Raw genomic sequence first — 7854 nt, 5'->3', positions numbered from 1 at the left:
TCTTGTATTTTAAATTGTTCAAGATCCAATCGCAGTCCGCTCAAACGGACAATCCAGTCCAATCTTGCTCGGTTTTAATGATGTGACGAATTGAATTGAATTACTAAAAAAACAAATATGAATGAAACATATGACGGATTTACTTGTGAGAATCCAATCCAATCTAGTTGGTTTGATGCTTTTTAATTGGGTGCATTTTTGCTCATCACCACATTAATACGAGCATTAACACTATATTAATTATAGTTGTTATAAATAAGCAAAAGTGAGACAGAAAATTGCTTGAAATCAAAGTGGAACGTTAGCAATATTCACACTGTTCAATTTTGTAACTATATCAGATAATAAATGTAGGTAAAGAGAGTCTAGGGAGATTGATATTATCATTTTCACTTTTGATCTTGTATGTTTTTATGAGGATACAAACCCTTATATATAGAGGTTTTGATCCGATACCACTTTACATGCATGTAGAAAACTTTTCACCTCCCTATGACTTTTTCACCTAAAGTTTTTAATTGTTGTCACCAAAATTCACTTTGATGGCAAGTTGGTTTACTTCTTCATACATTCATATGTGTGATATTCACACTATATTTTACAACAACCGTTACATTTTAAAACCATGTCTGTTGAGTATTGACTAAGAATTTAGCTTATTTTCAGACAAACCCAAAAAGTCAAACTTATAATTGAAGCTAACAGCGCTAAATGCCTGTTATGTGGTGTTAGGGAGGACATACGCAACAAGATTGGATTCCTGAGTTCTTTTAGTTGACCAATAAATCTCTGCCGCTGTTCATTTTTCTAATCGGAGCTTCTCCGGGGAAACAAGAAGGATGATTCAGCAGCCGCTCACGTGGCCATGCCATTCGGATTTTTAGCAAAAAAAAGGTCTGAAAGTGCTCTGAGGGCTTCTACTACACGCCAACCGACGCCTCGAGCTGCACCGACGCCGTCATGTGTAGTTCAATTTCATCTCTGATGCCACGTAACTCTTGCTCAAGGTTTAAGTTGTTTTTTTAATCGAAACAATAATGTTACATCAACTTCAACATTTCTATCATGAAAAAAGATATTATTGTGAATATATTAAAGAAAAAGATTAAGATACAATAAGTTAGTGAGGACATGAAACCAAACCCTAACAAGAAGTTGAAATTTATTAGAAACAAAAATCAATTAAGAGAACTTCTAAGAGAAACGAAAATTCCCTCAAAGATTATGAGCAAAAGCCGCAATTGCACATGGCGGATGAGACTCCCACCAATGAACCCCAACATGACCAACACAATAATTTACTAAACAATCTGCAACCTAATTTCCTTCGTGATAAATGTGAGAAAACCGAACTTGCATGGAAGAGAGGATGTTACAACAATTTTCCCAACAAAGCACCTAAGAAGAGCCATTAGAAAGCAAATCAAATGCACTGCTATGCAAGAATCACACTCAATCCAAAGAGAATGCCAACCCCTCTCAAAAGCCATATAAACAACATGAATAATAGTTTTAAGCCACCTCCGAGGCATAGCAATCCAAAAGATCTTGCAAAGCATCCAAGACTATGACCCAAGTGGTCACTGAAAATACCACCAAAACCAGCCATACTTAGAGAACCATGAGCTGCACCGTCAGTGTTAACTTTAACTCGAAAAGAACAAGAAGAAATCCAAATAACCTCATGAATTCTAGGTGCCCTTGAAGGCCTTCCATGCACTCCAAGCGCTCTAAGAATGCAAAGCTCATTAACTGAGTTTAACATAAAACCTGTACCCAAGAATTCACCTCACAAACTTGCAAGCGAATGCCACTAACCAACTGATCAACTGTAAATATTTTTCTTCAAAACAGATTAAATTTCAAGCTTGTCAAAGTACGTAAAAACCTGCCCCAATCATACCCACCACAATAATTGAAGTTGAGTACCGAAACGACTCGGCAAAGGATAAGAAGAAAATGACGTGATATCGGAGAATAATGTAGAAACCTGAAATAAGGCTAAAACCCTACGCCAAATTTTGAAAGAAAATGAGCATTCGAAAAATAAATGTTGAGCTGACTCAATAGCCTTACAACACAAAGACTTACTACGCTTAAACTCATAAGCCAAAAAATAAAGATAATATACCATCGGAAGCATTCAACCAAATTAGTTTATCATCGAATCTCGACAAGGGAAGCTTAATTGTCAATATTTCAAACAATATAGCAAAAAGGGCGACACTAGTTGTATCAATAGGGCAAAACCAATTCATATTATGAATGAAGTCTGAAACAGACATGAACAAAAGTTTACCAAGAGATTGAGGAATACCCAACCATTTAACAATTGAATCACTAATCCAATTTGCACGCCAAAAGTTAATATATAGAAGCACCATTGCCCACCAGCCATTTGGAGTTCAGACTAATATCTACAAATAAAGGCCGCAGCCCGACCGATACTAGTAAAAAATCGTGCAAAAAAAAAAACTAGCAGCCAGTGAAGTAGTATTAAAAAAATTCCAAAATTCCTTCAAAAGAAGGGCCTGATTAAGAGCTTGAAAAATCCTCACTCCAAGACCCCCTTCCTTTAGACCATCTCCAACCCTTAGATTAAAACCTAAAATTTTTAGCCTAGAAAATTTAGGTTTTAACCCATAAACAACATTTTTGCTCCAACCCTTCTGGGTTCAAATTTTAACCCCAGATTATTAAAGAATGAATTTAGGCTTTTTTTTCTTCCCTTAAAGTAACTTTTTTTAAAAGAAAAAATTACTTAGACTATCCTAATTTAATTTTATGAACATTTTAACCTAAAAATATTTAGATTCGGACAAATATTCAAAAATCACTAACCGACACCATGAAACTCATGAAACACTATGAAAAAAAATATGAAACACATAAAAGAATCTCTTGTTAATTACTTTAGCAGTTGGATTTAAATTTAGAGCATTAGATTTTTTTTACCATTGGATTTTATCAAATTAGATCTTAAACGTTGGATTTAATGAATTTATAAATACAAAACTACAAAGCATATACATATATGGTGCGCCAGCCCCACTAACTCTGGGGGGAATCCTGGGCTAAATTTGGCCCAGAAATGAGTTTTGAGTTTTAACTCATATTTGCCCCAAGGGTTGGAGTAAGTTAGGGTAAGTTTTAAACCTAAAATTTGAGTTTTACTCCAAAGGTTGGAGTAGGTCTTAGAGAGGCACAACATTTCTTCCAAGAAACAAGAAAATAGGCTTGAGATTTTATACTCCCTGTCCAAATAAAATTCCGAGCTCAATTGCGAAATTGTAATAAGGAAGTTCAGAACTATGATTTGTATATATGTATATGTGTGTATAAATAGGGTTGTAAAGCCAACCCCGGTCACCTATTTTGTTCCTTATTGTAAATTGGATTGTAAGTACATATATTTAGAATTCTTTGCATGTTTTATACGCCCCCCACAATCATGTGCGGTGACCCTTGCTAGTGTCATACGTAAAACATCAGAGACGTGACAGAAGTGTAAATAAAAAGAGTAAGTTACAGTTTATCAAAAAGCTTCAAAAAACAGCTCGAAAATCTTCATTTTCTCTCATCCTTCACCTGACCCTTTTCGGAAAACTTCCCAAATGACAAGTCTACAAGTCATTTTCGTACAGACCAGTTACTAGAGAAAAGGAAGGCAAAGGAGGAAGAAAGAAGAAGAAGAGAACTCTTTCTACAAACAGAGAACCCGAGAATATTACCTAATTAAAAAAATATCAAATAAATTCAACAAGTACACATAACTATTTCATAAGATATATATTTATATATATATACATATATGTATGTATGTATGTATGTACATGCCGAGTACTTCTAAAATCTTTATATCAAAACCACAAATGCAAATGATTGTGTATTAGCATTGGAGTGGATTTTGATTTTGTTTTTGGTCTAATTCCATACCAAATTCCAAATTCAAATAAATTCAACACGTACACATACAAGAACAAAAACAAAAGGGGCTGACCTCGAAAGCAACATAGCCAATCGTTCTTAAACGAGAGTTGAAGCAAACAAGAGATCTGCTTCTTCAATTTGACTGGAGAAATTCAAAAATGCAATTGAAAACAGAAACGAAACCGCAACATGTAAATTTTTTAAAATGAAAACCGGATAGAGAGAGAAAAGGAGTGTGTTATACTGACAGTGGAACTTGAGCACCAGAGGCTCAATGCTGACACTACTACAAAAAACACTTTGTGCGACGAAATAAGTTTGTTGCACAAAGTACAATTTCGTCGCGCAAAACCTTAAGCGATGAAATTTTGGTCGCGCATGGTTCGTCTTGCAAGGCTCGTGACGATAGGGTTTGTGCGACGAGCGCGACGAAATATTTTAAATTTTAAAATTTTGTTTTTTAATTTTTTTAATTAAAATAAATTAATTTAATATTTTGCGTGAGGAAATATTTTGTCACGCAAGGTTTTTGATTTTTTGTTTTATTATTTCTCTTATATTAATTTAATTATATTAATTGTTTACACAACGAAATATTTGGTAGCGCAAGATTTTTTGAATTTTTACTTTTCTAATTTAATTTAATTGTATGATTTTATTTTTTTTAAATACTTTAATTTAAATTGACATATTCAAAATAAAATTATATATGAAAAATAGTGATCAAATTATCCAACATATATAATATATTCAAAAAGTACACATAAATTAACAAAAGACAATAATTGACACACCCCGACCCGAAATGTCCACTAGGACCCCAAATCGAGCGTTGTTGCCGACACCTGGAAGGTGATAAAGCCATAAAGTGTGATAGTGTATAAAATGCGAACAAATTTGAACCTAAAAGTGTCTAAATACCAGAGTGCGCTACGAGTGGGAGCGAACCCATTTCACATGCGATGTCAAAGCATAAGTAAAGTACAGTAGTGTGGGTAAGAAGCATACCCTTAAAAGTAGCCACCAATATTAAGATTAGCCATATATCCTCGTCGATACGAACTCAGCAGTTAAAACCTAAAGGGGTATAAAACAGAAAGTGTGAGTAAGCAGTAAAACCAAGCTTCCCAAAACTATTACCTATCTAACAGTAATAACCCCTCACTATAATTCCCTTATCGTTTTCTATAGGACAGTACTACACACACACACACACACACATACATATATATATATATATATATCTATGTATCCACCCATGCTCAAAACTGGCCAAAACCACGGGTATGCCATATCCATAGACTCTACAATGCATTAACAAGTAAGCCAAATGAACTTAATCAATATAAAATGATACATCAGCCGGAATCACCTAACGTGACCCGTACGACTGTACTCATATCTCATCAATCAATGCTAGCATATAAGTCGGGAGTCACCTCTAGTGACCTGTACGACTTATCCATATCTCATCAATCATCCCTGCACACGAGTTGGAACCACCTCTAGTGGTCTGTACGACATAACTGGGTGTAAATAAGTATGCTCAAGTGCTACGATCACATGAAGACTGTGTGAATAATCGCGGGTCACCTACGAGTCGGAACCACCGATAGTGGTATGTACGACATGCCTGTGCACCTACCTTAAGTCCAAGGTGAGCGTAAGGTGCGGGAGGTAAACATCACGTGAAGGACTGTACCCTGGCCACAGGCGGGAACACTAACATCGGGGTGCAGATATCTATATCTCATCAATCAATACTGGCATACAAGTCGGGAGTCACCTATAGTGACCTGTACGACTTAATCTATAACTCATCAAACATCCTTGCACACGAGTCAGAACCACTTCTAGTGGTCTATACGACAGGACTGGGTGTAAATAAGTACGCTCAAGTGCTACGATCACGTGAAGGCTGGGCAAATAATTGCGGGTCATCTACGAGTCGAAACCACCTATAGTGATCTGTACGACAAGCTTGTGCACCTACCTTGAGTCCAAGGTGAGCGTAAGGTGCGAGAGGTGAACATCACGTGAAGGACTGTGCCCTGGCCACGGGCGGGAGCACTAACACCGGGGTGCAGGTTTATGAGCTCTCAATGCATCTCAATATAACATGTACAACTCATGGCAACCAGTACGACAATATCAGAGTTGCCTAACACATAAATGTAGTCATGCTATAACTCCATCGATTCAACTAATACCATAAACTTACCTGAACTTACCTGGGTGTCCTGCGTTCACCTTTGCACTTGAAAGCATTCCCAATAATTATGTGCAAGTAATACACATATGGATATACCATGATGCAATCTAATACTTAACCATGTCGTACCATTTTCAATTATATACAATACGGTGTAAAATGTACAATCAATAACGCCTTACTCCCGAACTACTTATTTTCAGGGATAATTATCCGTGACAAACCCAATTAACACTAATTTAACTAACTAATTAACAAAACTAAAACTTGCCTTTACCAATTTCCTTCGCATTACTCAATTTCCCAAATAAGGATTTTGTCTCAAATATATTATGGTTGCATCTAACGTCTCGTTAGACTGCCTACGTACCTTAAACAGGGATTAAGTCATTCGTAGTTCATATTAGTACTTCAAGCATTCACAATAATTATATGAAGGTAATATACCTAATCAATTTAAAAGTGTTGATGGAACTATCAATAATATGTACGATAAAAGAAAAAGATCCACTCACCCGGAGAACCACGGGCCGCACTGTCAGTGTTAACTTCAACTCGAAAAGAACAAGGAGAAATCCAAATAACTTCATGAATTCTAGGTGCCCTTGAAGGCCTTCCAAGCACTCCAAGCACTCTAAGAATGCAAAACTCATCAACTGAGATTAACATAAAACCCATTCCCTAAGAATTCACCTCACAAACTTGCAAGCGAATGCCACTAACCAACTGATCAACTATAAATTTATTTTTTCTTCAAAATGGATTAAATTTCGAGCTTGCCAAAGTACGTAAAAACCTGCCCCAATCACACCCACCATAATAATTGAAGTTGAGTACCAAAATGACGCTGCAAAGGATAAGAAAAAAAATGATGTGATAACGGAGAATAATGTAGAAACCTGAATACGCCAAATTTTCAAAGAAAATAAGCACTCGAAAAATAAATGTTGAGCTGACTCAATAGCCTTACAACAAAAATAGAAAATATATGCAAAAGATAATCCCAGGTGAAGCAATAAATTATCAGTTAAAAGCTTACACCAAAGAAAATGCCATAATAAAATAGAATTACGTGGTCGAAAACATCTATGCCAAACCCATCTATTCCAAGGAACAACTGCCTGCTTACTACTCTTAAACTCATAAGCCAAAGATAAAGATAATACACCATCGAAAGCAATCAACCAAATTAGTTTATCATCGAATCTCGACAAGGGAAGCTTAATTGTCGAAATTTTAGACAATATAGCAAAAAGGGCGACACTAGTTGTATCAATAGGGCAAAACCAATTCCTATTATGACTGAAGTATGAAACAGGCGCAAACAAAAGTTTACCAAGAGATTGAGGAATACCCAACCATTTAACAATTGAATCATTAATCCAATTTGCATGTCAATATATATATATATATATATATATATATATATATATATATATATATAAGCACCATCGCCCACCAGCCATTTGAAGTTCAGACTACAATCTACAAATAAATGCCGCAAACCAGGCCAAATAGAAGACCATTTATAACAAGAGCACACCTAACCGGTACTAGTAAAAACTGTGCACAAAAAAAAATAGCAACTAGTGAAGTAGTATTTAAAAATTAGGTAGATTACATAAAATTACCTTAATTATTGAGTTAGTCACAGTTTCATACCCTATCTTTAAAAAATTTCAATGTCATACCTCATTTATGAATTTTTTACA

Source organism: Pyrus communis, chromosome 14 (genome assembly GCF_041283825.1).
Source record: "Pyrus communis isolate YQ-2024b chromosome 14, ASM4128382v1, whole genome shotgun sequence".
Taxonomy (NCBI): domain Eukaryota; kingdom Viridiplantae; phylum Streptophyta; class Magnoliopsida; order Rosales; family Rosaceae; genus Pyrus; species Pyrus communis.
The sequence above is the reverse complement of the archived record's forward strand: the minus strand, read 5'-3'. Positions refer to the sequence as shown.